The sequence below is a fragment of the Pongo abelii genome, chromosome 4 (genome assembly GCF_028885655.2).
Source record: "Pongo abelii isolate AG06213 chromosome 4, NHGRI_mPonAbe1-v2.0_pri, whole genome shotgun sequence".
Lineage (NCBI taxonomy): Eukaryota > Metazoa > Chordata > Mammalia > Primates > Hominidae > Pongo > Pongo abelii.
The window spans coordinates 156,369,960-156,384,349 of record NC_071989.2 but is presented as its reverse complement, the minus strand read 5'-3'; positions in this window follow the sequence as shown (position 1 = coordinate 156,384,349).

Genomic DNA, 14,390 nt, shown 5'->3' with positions numbered 1-14,390 from the left:
TTACCAAGCAGAATGAGGGCTTGCTCATCATACACCCGCCCTCCGGTTTTCAGGACATGTGTTCAGGCTCCCAGCCGCCTTGGTGATTTCTCAGAGAAAGGGGGTGGGGGTCTCCACGCTGTAGCAAAGTAAGCAAAGTAAACGAAAACATCTTTTTTTTTTTTCTTTTTTTTTTTTGAGACAGAGTTTCACTCTTGTCGCCCAGGCTGGTGGAGTGCAATGGCACGATCTCAGCTCACTGCAACCTCCACCTCCTGGGTTCAAGCGATTCTCCTGTCTCAGCCTCACGAGTAGCTGGGATTACAGGCACCTGCCACCAAGCCCAGCTAATTTTTGTATTTTTAGTAGAGACGGAGCTTCACTATGTTGGCCAGGCTGGTCTCAATCTCTTGATCTCAGGTGATCCACCCGCCTCCGCCTCCCAAAGTGCTTGGATACGGGCATGAGCCACTGACCCGGTGGAAAACATTTTTGAGAACGATTACAACTGTGGGCTTTTAGCCTTCCCAATAACATGAGAACTTCAAGTTTGGAGTAGTTTTACGACATTCAGAGATGAGTTTAAGAAGACAGTTATGATGGAAGCAGCAGAATTAGCAAAAGCAAAGTATGATTTCTCCCTTTCTCCTACGTACGCCAGCATTACAGATGTATCTTATTCTGCTTTATGTTGAAGTTCTTTACATTTGAGGTACATCAGAAGTAGACAGGGGACATCAACACACATGTTTCACAGACATGCAAGCCCTTGGAGAGATGTGGAACCTGATGGAATCTATTTCCTTGCCTTCTGCTACCTCCAGGCACCAATGTAATGAGGCTCATCCCACCATTGCACTGAAAATTTTCCTGTAGGTGACTAAAGACTTCCTTGTTTCTAGATGAGTAAAGCATCCCAAACCTTATCTTCCTAGATCTCTAAGCAGTAGCCAACACAGCAGAACAGTTCCTCTTTTCATAAACTCTCTCTTTCCTTGGTTTCTATGGGATCCAAGTATCCTCTTTTTTCTTTTTTCTCTTGAGTAGCCTTTTTGAAGTTTCTCCTGCAGGCCTTTCTTGCAATGTGTGGTCCTCAAGCACCTACCTAAGTACTCTTCTAATTCTACCCAGTATCCCTGGAGAGTCTCATCTGCTCTATGGCTTTTTTTTTTCCCTCCATTTGTAAAATGATGACCCCGAATCAATCTCTCAAGTAAAGTCTTCCCTTCTGGGCTTAAGGTTTATATTTACTCATACAAAATTCTTAATTGCCAATCATCTCCAATGTAAATGCCTCAGAATCACTTTAAATTCAACCTGTCCAATACGGAACCCACGATCTTTCCCTTGTCCCCAGCTGTCTTCACTGGGTATCCACAACGCTGAGTAATACATCACAACCACACTGCCACCAAAGACAGAAACATACTTGACATCTCCCTGGGCCTCACACAACAAATCCAGTCATCACTGACACCTGTCAATGGGACTGACTGAATGTCATTCAAACCTCACAGTTCTCTATTGAAATGGCAATGCTTCAGGGAGGCATTCTATGTAATTCTATTGTAATTCTATGGAGGACTTAATTTCCTGGTGGAAATTAAAATACATATTATATTAAATTACATATTATATTGTTATATTAAAATACATATATTATTATTATTTAATTCTTATTTTAAAATAAGATTATATTTAAATATTAAATACATATTAAAATACATATTATACTATTAAATTAAAATATATATTAAAATACATATTATATTATTATTATGATACATATTATATTATATATTTGTTTATTATTTATTACCCATATTAAAATACATATTATATTATTATTTATTTTAATTCTTATTTTATTATTTTTAATTTTTTATGGACTTCTGAAATTATGTGTGTTAGTAGGTTATTTTATCTACTAATTTTAATAGAATGGAAGGTATATTACAAAATATATGTCAAGATTGCAGCATTAGGGCTAATAAAGTTACAAAAACTTACTGCTCAAGTCCATCCACTTGGTTACATTACCACTGGCTCCAACCCCATCTCCAAGCACTATCATTATGGTCATTATTATAACAATGTGATTATAATGATAATAATGATTTCCTAAATGGTCTCTTTGCCTTCAGTGTTGGTTCACTCTCATTTTCTACTACCAATCAAAGAAACTGGAAAATAAAAACTGATCATGTCACTTCTCTATTTAAAACCCTTGCATATTGCTCTTAGAAAAAGTCCCAGCCATTTTAAAAACTTCACAGAATTCTGGATGAGTCAAGTCCTAGATATTTTTCAGTTTTTTTCACTCTGCTCCGTGACACTTTACTTCAAGTCCCTGTCCTACTGAACTACTTAAGTTTCTCATTTGTTGTCATGCTTTTTCCTACCTGTAAATCTTTGCCTAACACCTACTTATCTCTCACATCTCAGCATAGATAACTTTCCTCGGGGAGATTTCTTTGGTCTTCCTTTATCTGCCCACAATATTCTATTGTAGCAATTACGATGCTGAAGCATAATTCCCTGCTGAATTTTTTTGTTCCCCCCAACTAAAATGTAGGTTCCACGGTGGCAGGGATAGTGCCTATCCAATCTCCTGTTATATCTCTTGTGCACAGTATATTTCCTGACACTTTGCAAGTTACAAAATATCTGTCGATAAATGCATAAATTAAGGAATAGATAAATAAGTATATGAACAGTAACCGGGTCCTCATTTTTCAGACTGGAACCCTGTTAGATGCATTTTTATTAATGGTTTTAGTATCAGATAGCAGGGAGTTTAAGTCCTAGCTCTGCCACTTACTAGCAGACTGACAATAGGGTAGTGAATTCAAATGTTCACACCTTTGTTTTATTGTATCATTGCTGCTGTTTGTTTTTTTTTCTTTTTGATAATTTGCAAAATGAGGATAATTATATCCACAATGACCTACATTTGTGGGTAGGGTAATTGTAAAGAATGCGTGAGTTCCCACCTGGGAGCAGGCATTAAGAATGGGAATTATTTTTGTTATACTCTATTGAGCTGTTCAATCAAGAGACACAACAGGATACCTGATAGTATACAAGACGTTTGGGGTTTTTGTTTTTTTAAATTCATCTTCGGGCTCTGGGTTGCTGTTAATGGCAGCTGTTCACAGATTAGTCATAAACAGCTTGGTGAAGGAGGCATGAGAAAGATAAAGGGTGGTGGCCTGATTACCTCTAGCCATCCTCATGCACAAACACACACCTACCTGTCATGTATGGAAATGTCTCAGAATGTGGGCCCAGCCCAGACCTCAACCAAAGCATTGGTTTCAGAGGTTGAGGGAACATAAAAACAACCTCAGAAATCACCTCTTCGGTCATCACAGAATGCCAGTGCTAGAAGAAACTCTAGTCATCATCCCATCCAAATTTATCATTGCAAAATGAAGAAACTTGGACCTAGCAAGGGGGAAAAGAGGTATTCAAGATTACGCAGAGAGTTTGCTGCAGAAATGACATGCAAGCATAACCACCACTTCACATATAGTCTAATCGCTACCACCACTATCAACAAGGCTACTATAAATATATTTTTTCCTTTATTAGGGTATAATTTACACAAAGTTAAACATCAAGGTATGTTTTACATACAGTTTAAATTTACCCTTTAAAGTAAGTTCTGTGAGTTTTGTCAAACACAATTTTGTCACCAGACTATACTCATGACACAAAATGTCCACCATCCAAAAGAATTCCTTTGTGCTCATTTATAGTAAGCCTTCCCCTCCCTGCTCAGCCCCTAACCACCAAAGTTCTGCTTTTTCTTGCTACAGTTTTGCTTTTTGAAAACATTATATAAATGAAATTAGAATTATACAGTTACAGCATTTTGAGTCTGGGTCCTACCACTTAGAATAATACTTTGAAATTCGTTCTTGGTGTTGCACAGATTAGTGATTCATTCCTAATGGTGCTGAGTAATATCTTATTATGTGGACGTACTAGAGCTTATGTTTAGGGCTATTACAGCCACTATAAACATTCATCTGCGGTTTTTGTGTAAATGTAAGTATTGGTTTCACTTGAGTATATATCTAAGAGTGAGATTGCTGGGTAAATACTTACATGGTTATACAATAACTATATATACTGCCAAACTGTTTTCTTATGTTACATTCCCACCAACAAGGAATGAGAGTTTTAGTTTCTCTATATACTCTTTAGCACTTGCTATTTTTTTTACTTTGTTTTTGATTTTTTTACCTTTTTTAATTTTGTTTTTAATTTTTTAGTTTTAGATAGGTGGGTAGCAATATCTCATTATGGTTTTGATTTTCATTTCTCTAATGTCAAATGGTGCAGATTATCTTTTCATATACCTGTCCTCCACATGTCTACTCTGAATTTCTATTCAAATATTTTGCACCTTTTGTTTACATTGGGTTTTTTCATATTACTTAGTTTTGAAACCATAATTTATGTATACTGGCTCCAAATCTTTTAACAGATATATGAGTTTTTTCCTAATCTGTGGTTTGTCAGTATTTCTGTCTGTGTATTTCTGTCTGTGGCAATCATGTTTTTGGTACTATGTCTAAGAAACCTTTATCTAATCCAAGGATACAAATATTTCCCTCTATATTTTTTTCAAGAAATTTTAGAGTAAAAGTTTTTACATTTAGGACTGTGACCCATTTTGAGTTACTTTTTATATAACAATATATAGATCAACATTTATTCCTTATTTCTTTTTTGTCCAATTGCTTCCCATTATGTATCGAAAGCGTTATCTTTACTTCATTGGTTGATCCGTGCACCTTCATTGAAAAGCAATTGACCATACAAATGTAAGTGTATTTCTGGACTGCCTTCTGTTCCATCAATATGCCTAGCCTTTCTCCAATATAATACTGTCTTAATCATTGAGCTTTATGCAAGCCTTCATATTAGTTTGAGTGGTGCCTCAGACTTCATTCTACATGGTTTTATTGTTTTCATTTCTTTTTGTTATTCTAGTTATTTGCCTTTCCATTTAATATTAAAATTAGTTTGCTTGTTTTTATACAAAATCATGCTAGAATTATGATTAGATCTCTGTTGAATCTATAGATCACATTAGGAAGAGTCAACGTCTTCTAATTCATGAATACAATAAATATCTTCATTTATATAGGGGTCATTTTTTACTTCTTTTAACAGAACTGTATAGTTATAAGCAAACATAATTTGTAGTTATTCTGTTAGACATATATCTAAGAATTTTATGGTTTTGGTGTTATTAGAAAAGGTGCATTTTAATTCCAATTTCCAATTGTTCTCTGCAAGTATGTAGAAATGCAATTGATTTTTGTAGGTTAACCATGTATCCTTCAAACTTGTTAAATGCACTTATTATTTCTAATAGCATTTTTGTAGATTCTTTGAGATTTTCCACATAGCCAGTCATGCCTTCTGTACATACAGACAGTTTTACCTCTCCCTTTTCAATCCTCTTACTTCTTTTTCTTCCATTATTGCACTAGTAAGGACCTTTGGTTCAACATCAAAAAGGAATAGGGAGAGAGGATATTTGTGTCTTGTGCTTGATCCAAGAAGAATGAATTAATCTTTCATCATTAAGTGTGATGTTAAAATCTTTAAGCATGAGTGTTTTATAGATGTTCCTTATCAAGTAGAGGAATTTCCCTTCTATTGCTAGTCTTCTGAGAGGTATATGCATAAAGACATTTTATATACACGTATATAACTATATATGTATATTATATAATAGATACTGAATCTTGTCAAATGACTTTTCTGTATCTATTGAAATGATATATGCTTTTTCATATTTAATCTGATCATATGATAAATTGAATTTATTGATTTTTCAAATGTTGAATAAGATTTGCATTTCAGATATAAACCCTACTTAGTTGATTTGCTAGTAGTTTTGCGGGGATTTTTATTTTTATGTTTCTGAGAGATATTAATTTGTAATTTTCTTGTCTTGTCATTTCTCATTCTGATTTTAGCATCAGGGTAATGTTGGCTTCCCAAAATGATTGGGCCAATAAGCTCAATGAAGTATGATCAGTATCATTAGCCATTAGGGAAAAGCACATCAAAAGCAAAATTATATACCACTCCATACCTACTATGATGACTAGAATAAAAAGGATGCAATAACAAGGGTAGGTTATAATATGGAGAAACTGGAATTCTCTTAAATTGCTAGTGGGAATGTGAAATAGTGTAGATGCTTTGAAGAGTCTGGAAGTTTCTCACAAGTTTAAAATGAGTTATCATATGACCCAGCAATTCCATTCCTATGTGTATACCCATGAGAAATGAAAATATATATTCATTCATACACTTATTCAGGAATGTTCACAGTAGCATTATTCATAATAGCCAAATGGTAGTAGAACAAACCAAGTGTTTATCAATAGGTGAATGGATAAATAAAATGTGGTATATCTATACACTGGAATATTATTTAGCAGTAATACAGAATGAAGTACTGATACACACTATTACGCAGAAGAACCTTGAAAACATGATAAGTAAAAGAAGCTGGACGCAAAAAGCCACATATTGTATGATTTGTTTTATATAAAATGTCAGTGGCAGAGGTGATTCCAGAGCCCCACTGGAACAATAGCCAAAGCTCAACCCAAGGAATCAGATGTAAACAAGGAAGGCCAGTTAAGAGTCCAGTGGCTTTTGTTTTTCTAGCAGCTGGAGCTATGGCTGAGGGTGGAGGCAACATTTCAAAACAGGTACTATGTCATGCCTCACTTTGGTACACAGGATGGAGTGAAGGGAACATTTTACAAAATTATAAATTAATTACATGGAAATAGTGACTCCCCCCTAAATTAAGAAGGCCATAGTACAAAATTAATAGTGTAAATATTTCTATGCCAATTATGCATAATTTATCTATGCCAGATAAGGGTATAATAATACCTAAATTACAAGGTTTTTGTGGGACCAAATGAGGTAATAAATACATAATTGATATGAAAGCTATAAATGGTCAAACTATAAATCGAAGAGTAACTGTGATCAGTTAAAGTAGGTTTATCTACTGAGTCAATGATAGAGGTAACACAGATCCGTAAAAAAACAGTTAATCCAAAAGTAGGCCAAAAGATGGAAAATAAAACATCTAGCAACATTGTAGATTTAAAAGCAATTATATTAATAATTACATTAATGTAAGCAATCTAAACACATTAATTATAAAACAGAGATAGTTTATGCTGTTTACAAAAAAATCCACTTTAAATATAAAAACATAGATGAGAGTAAGTGAATGCAAAAAGATTTATTATTAAACACACAAAAAAAAACTTGGAATGGTTATATTAACATGAGAACAGATAGTATTCAGAACAAGGAATACTATCAGAGATAAAAAAGAACATTGCGGCGGGGCAGGCGGCTCATGCTTGTAATCCTAGCACTTTGGGAGGCAGAGGCAGGCGGATTGCCTGAGCTCAGGAGTTCAAGACCAGCATGGGCAACACGGTGAAATCCCGTCTCTACTAAAATACAAAAAATTAGCCCGTCTCTACTAAAATACAAAAAATTAGCCAGTGGCTACTAAAATACAAAAAATTAGCCGGGTGTGGCGGGGTGCGCCTGTAGTCCCAGCTACTTGGGAGGCTGAGACAGGAGAATTGCTTGAACCCTGGGGGCGGAGGTTGCAATGAGCCTAGATCGCGCCATAGCCCTCTACTCCAGCGTGGGCGATAAAGCGAGGCTCCGTCTCCAACAAAAACAAACAAACAAACAAACAAACAAAAGGAACACTGCATAATCAGAAAGGAGTCAATTAACTAAGGAAACATAAAAATCCTATATGTATAAGCAAGTAACAATAGATTCTCAAATCTGCAAAGTAAAATTTGACAGACAAGAAAAGAGAAGTATACAAATTTAAAATTCTAGTTGGAGACTTCAAAACTAGTCTCTCAGTGATTGATAGATTAAACCGATAGAAAATCAGTAAAGATACAGAAAACCTGATTATCACAATTAATGAAAAATGACCTAATTAACCTTTATAAAATATTCCAACTTAAATATAAATTTTAGTATGTGCAGAGGAAACATTAATCAGGATAGACTTTACGGAGTCATTCAACCAACCTTAACAAATTTAACAAAATTGAAATGATGCAGAGAATGCTTTCGTAACTTAATGGCAGTGGCAGATATATAAACAATAACTCATGATTTAATATAATAGAGATGTGTGCACAGTGAGCACACAGGAAAAGTGATTAATTGTACCATGGATTAAGTCAGGGATGTGGCTACAATGTCTTTCTGAAGGATTTAATGTTTGAAGGATGAATTGGTGGGGATGAATTGGTTCAAGCAGAGCAAGTAGAGTGATAAAATAAGTCAAGTTCTGGAGCATGCCTGATAAGGTAAAACAGGAGATAACATGGTTAGAGAGCGGTGGGAAGCGATAATACAAATAGTCAGCATTTGTTAAACATACATGATGCCAAGCTTTTTATAGCATGATTTCATTTATAATTTATTTATTTCATTGATATTTTGTTTCAGATTATTAAAATTTTTGGGACTGATACTTTTATTATCTTTATATTGAAGATGGAGAACTAATGTTTAGAGAGTATAAGCGAACTGCCAAATCACATTGTTAGTAGCTGAGAAGATATTAAATTATTCAACAACTAGGGAGCAAACACCAACCCAGCCTAGTAGACTGGATATGAGCATCCCAGTACATGCCCAGTAAATACTAGCCCTGGTGAAGTCAGAAATTGAATGTAGGCTACCTGACTCTAGAACTTGTGCATTGAGATTACTCTATACTACTCCTAAAGTGAAGCTAGAGATACTGATTGTGAATGAAGTATGAAAGGCCTTATTTATATGCAATCAGGAGCCATTGAAATTATTAGAGAAATGACAGAGGATGTAAACATAATTATGTTATAGAGTGATAAAAATGGCAGCAATGTGGAAGACAGCCTGGAATGGGGAGAGGCAAACATCAGAGAGACTTTAGATTGTTATTGCAAGAGTCAAGACGAAGCCCCAAACTGTGACACTTATTGTGGAAGTGAAAGAGGTTGATAAATTTTAAGGATATTTAAGAGGAAAATTGATAGCACTTTGTGAGAAAATTGGTTCTGTGGTAATAAAAGGTAAAGAAAATTCACATTTCTAACATAATTTGATGCATGTCAATGTCCTTATCTGAAATTCTAATTAGGGAACAGGAAGAGAGAAAAAATTCCTAGCTATGAGTTTAAATACTTAATGATTTTTTACTCTCCACTCCCAAACATTCTCTGTTCCTTCTCTCTTCTCTTTCCCCTCCATTTTTTTCCTTCCAACATGTTTATTAATTAAAACAAATTTTGAGATTCAGTTATTTCACTTCAATCTTCACTTCTAATAACATTGAAGAATTTGAGGTTCATTCCTAGAAATATGCTATGCTCTTCCATGCTTCTGTGTCTTCACAGATGCCATTCCTCCTACCTGAGGTGTCTTCTCCACACCTTGTTTGCATAGTGAACACCTACACAATCACTTTTCAAGGCCCAAACAATGATTTGTCCATGACCCCCTCCCACAGGCAACATTAACCACTCCCTGCTAGTCTTCTATAGGAATCTGTTCACAACTCCATTAGCATTTCTCATATTTAAATTGCAATTATTTGGTTATGTGTTTGCCTCCTCAACAAAGGTAGGTCAGGGACTGTTGTTTTGTATTTTCTTGTCCCCAGTGCCTGGCAGAGTACCAGGCAAATAATATAAGCTCAATAAATAAATGTTCACTGAAAAAGTAACTGTTAAATGGATCTATGGCATGCAGATTGACTAATGTATAAGCCACATTAGAGGAAGGTGATTAGGGTAACAAAGAGTGTGTCCACTCCTCAGCATGTAGACACCATAGGAATGGGACACCTAGCTGAAGCCACATGCATCCCTTCCAAGACTAGTCTGAAACTTTAGCTGGAATGAACAAAGAACAAGAGAGGGGTTTATGATTTCTTTATGAGACTTGCAAGGAGGAAACATATTCCAGATGTGATATTAAAGAGGAACTAGAGCCCTTTAATGACTTCTAGTTTCCTCATATGATTTCAACTTCTTACATACTATTCTTCAATCCTTTATGGAACTTCTCTCAGTCCTATTCTGCACTCCCTGATCACGGGTTTTTTAATAAGAAAAGAATTATGAGGGCTTCTCCAGGTAGATTCACAAATAAAAGTACCAGATGCCCGGTTAAATTTAAATTTCAGCTAAAAATGTAAGAAAAAATTAATTTCAGCTAAACAACAAATAATTTTTTAGTATCAGTATTCCTGTGAAATGTTTGGTATATACTTATCCTAAAAAAATTCCTCATTGTTATCTGAAATTCACATTTAATTGGGCATCATGTATTTTATCCTACAGCCCTATCTCCAGTCCTATTTCTGCCGAGGATATAAAAGACACTGTGTAAACTGCATGTTTGCTATATCAAACTGAGCAAAAACATAGTGAATGAAATAGGCCAGAATTTTATTCAGAGGCTAATGAAAAAAAGCAGAGTTGGCACAGATGAATCTGTGGGCAAACAAGTTGGTAACATGGTGTTCCTTTCTTGGCCCAGGCATTTTGCCAATAGCAACCATAAGCATATGCCAGTGCAACTTAACAGAATAGCTAAAAGCAGGAACATTGGAATCAAAGGTTCATGTGTCCAATTCCCTGCTCTGGCTGGTATATGATTTGTAACCCTGGGAAAACTCCTCTAAGCTTAAATTTCCATATATAAAATGAGGAAATGGTGGCCTCTCAACAATTTTATTGATACATTGTATCTAACTCAGCACCTAACCAGAAGAGGCAGCCTATTATTATTATTATTAGTGGTGGTGGTGGTGGTCCTAAAATGTCACTCCCTCCTCTAAGACAACTCAAAGTAGAATAGAATAGAATAGAATAGAATAGACAAGTTTATTATTTATTTTTCACTTAGTATTTGCAAGGCACTGTGCTAGTTTTACAAATTTTCTTATCTAATCTTTATAACAACACCAAGAGGTATCATTATTCCTATTTTATGGACACTGGATCCAAAGCACAGAGAAATTAAAAATATTTTAAGGTTACAGTGTCACACAGCTCGTAAGGGGCAAATCTGAAATTCAAACTCAGTTCTGTGTGATCCCAAAACCCATGCTTTTAACCGCTAATGCATACATTGAAATCTCTCCATGAGATTGCCAACCCAAATTGTAATTATTTTCTACCTTGAGAAAAAAAAACACTCAGATGATTTTTAATTAAGTCTGGAAAAGTCCATAGGAATTAAAACATTTCTTATTTCCTTCATTCCTATACCTTCTTACCAAGGTAGAATAGTGTTGTAGAAGAAGGTTCTCCTCTTCTTCCCAGCTTGGATAAAACCCTCTTTCATAATCTCAGTTTCTCATCTAACCTAAAGCAAATTCACTTGCTTATGGCAGTGGAAGATAAATCACAGCTTTTTAATTGTTATTTATATGGCCAACTTTAAGGGCTCTTTACAGTTATCAGGTGTTCGTTTTTATCTCCTATATTCTTACAATGGTGCTGATATATAGGCAGAAATTTATATTATGTCCCTTTTACAGGTGTAGAAACTGAGACCCAGAGGGTATCTATCATTTGCCAGAGTCACACAGATAATAAGCAAAAGAACCTGGCCCCTCTTCTCAGAATTATTTATTAGCTCATATATTCAATGCATATTTGTTGGGTATCTTTTACAAACAAGGCACTATCCTAGACAGCAAAGCCATTTCCCTGAACAAGATGGATCAGAATGCTTCCCTTTGAGATTTTAACATTCCTTGGAAAGAGAGACATTAAGTTATCGAAATTTAAGTGCTGAGAAGAAAGAATACAGAGTGTAGAAAAGTTAATCCTATAGGGATCTGAATTGGATTAGAGAGTCACAGAAGTTTTCACCAAAGACAAGACATTTTAGCTGAGACCTGAAGCTGTGAGGAACAAACCAAGAGGAGAGAAAGAATAAGAACAACAAGCAGGGAAAACGAAGGGTATTGAATCAGGGCCATGCAATGAGATAGTGTTACTGACAGGAATCGAGGCCAGCTATCCTGACACTCAGGACAGTGCTAGCTTTTTGATACCAGACCTCCAAAAGCAGCTGATTTAGGATTTGTCTGCTTGCCCTATCCAGCTGCTATTCCTAAGAAGCAAGCAAATTTCTGTCTTAAGTTGCTGTATCTACAGCCTTCACTTATCATAGAGTGCCCTTGTGATGATTAGAAAAATATGCACCCTTTCCCAGGCAAACACAGCAATACGTCATGATCCATGGCCTGAGAGAGGACACTTGAATGTCATTCCCCCACTAGCCTCTTGGACAATCACAGTGCCCAGTCATCAGTAGTGACCCTGATGACATAAATCTACCTCAGTGAAGGCCTTCTAATGTCTAGATTTTATTAGAGGCTCTGGCCTTGTCTGTCCTCTACAAACAGTGGTGATCTAGAGTCTAGAGTCTAGAGTCTAGATTCAACCCTTTGTACAAGAGAGACAAAACCAGTGTCTTCCTGAGAAGATAGGTTGGGGAAGCCTGGGAAGGCCACACCATGCAAGGTGCAAGCAGAGGTCCCTGATTACTTTCCAGAAGTGGTTGGGTGCCTTGTGAAGAGTACTAACTAGTAAGTAAGAAACATTGCCCTAGCCTTGGCTCTGAGATGCTGGATGAACCTCCTTTTGTCCATACTTTAGTTAATTTTCCCATTTATAAAATGGTCTTTTGACACATGCAAAGTATAAGTATTGGTAAATCAATAAGTTTAGGTATTCCCAAGTCCACATTCCAATTAACTGAATTTATAGCATTCCTCAGGATAACCAATATCATCTAGACTTGAACCAAACTTTATTCTTTTGCGTATATTGCAAACGGAGATTATTTTACACCGGAAATACATAGCAGCATCTCAAATCCAATATTCTGTTTCACCAAGTGCAAATATATTTAATCCAGTTAATTATTTCTTTTTTTTAAAAAAAAAAGATGGTAAGATAGACTTTGTTCAAGGGGAACCATGGTGATGGGTATGGGTATAGAGACCACAGCAATGGAGTCTGGCAGTCGGAGAGAAAGATTGGTCTTAATCAATTCCCAAATTATTTTTTTCTTCTTCTGTTTTTTTTGTTTTGTTTTATTTTGTTTTGTTGTGTTGTGTGTGTGTGTGTTTTTGGTATTTGCCATGTGCCTCGGTTAATATGTATTCAACTCTAAAAAAGATAGTTTTGCCCTTGAGAAGCCTATAGCCTATTGGTAAAGACATTTAAAAAGGACCTAGCAGGTACATCAGAGGATCATCCATCTCTGTTTGGAAAAACCAGAACAAACTTTCAGAGGAGGTGAAGTCAAAGGTGAGACCAAGACCAAGCAATAGAATAGGCTCCATGAGGATTCAGAAGTAATAAAACATTCTTCTCTTGAGACCTACAGGCTAGGAATCAACCTAAGTGTCCATCAACAGGTGAATAGAAAAAGAAACCATGATATGTATACACTGGAATACTATTTACTATAGAGCCTTAAAAAAGAAGGAAATCCTATCATTTGCAACACAGTTGAACCTGGAGGACATGACGTTACATGAAATAAACCAGGCCCTGAAAGACAAAGAAAGACAAATACATACCACATGATCTCATTTACATGCGGACTTTAAACAAGATGAACTCACCGAGGCAGAGAGTAGAATGATAGTTACTAGAGACTGGGAGTTGAGTAGTGGGAGGGATTGGGGAGATGTTGGTCAAAAGATATAAAATTTGAGCTCAACAGGAGGAATAAGTTTGAGACATCTATTGTACATCATGGTGGCTATAGTTAATAACATTGTATTTTATACTTGAAAATTGCTAAGACAGCAGATTTTAAGTGTTCTCGCCACACAAAAAAAAATAAGTATGAGTAATCTGGGTATTAAATAGCCAGATACAGCCTTTGCACAATATATGCATATTTCAAAACATCATATTGTGCACCATGAGTATGTACAATATTTTGCCAATAAACAAATAAGTAGATCCACAAGCTGAAAGAGAAGACAGCTGTTAAAACACTTAGTTCTCCTATGAGAACACATGGACACATTCGGGGGAGCAACACACACTGGGGCCTGTCAGGGTTTCAAGGGGAAAGAGAGCATCAGGACAAATAGCTAATGGATGCTGGGCTTAATACCTAGGTGCCGGCTGGGTGTGGTGGCTCACGCCTGTAATCCCAACACTTTGGAAGGCGGAGGCGGGCAGATCACAAGGTCAGGAGATTGAGATGATCCTGGCCAACATGGTGAAACCCCGTCTCTACTAAAAATACAAAACTTAGCTGGGCATGGTGGTGCATGC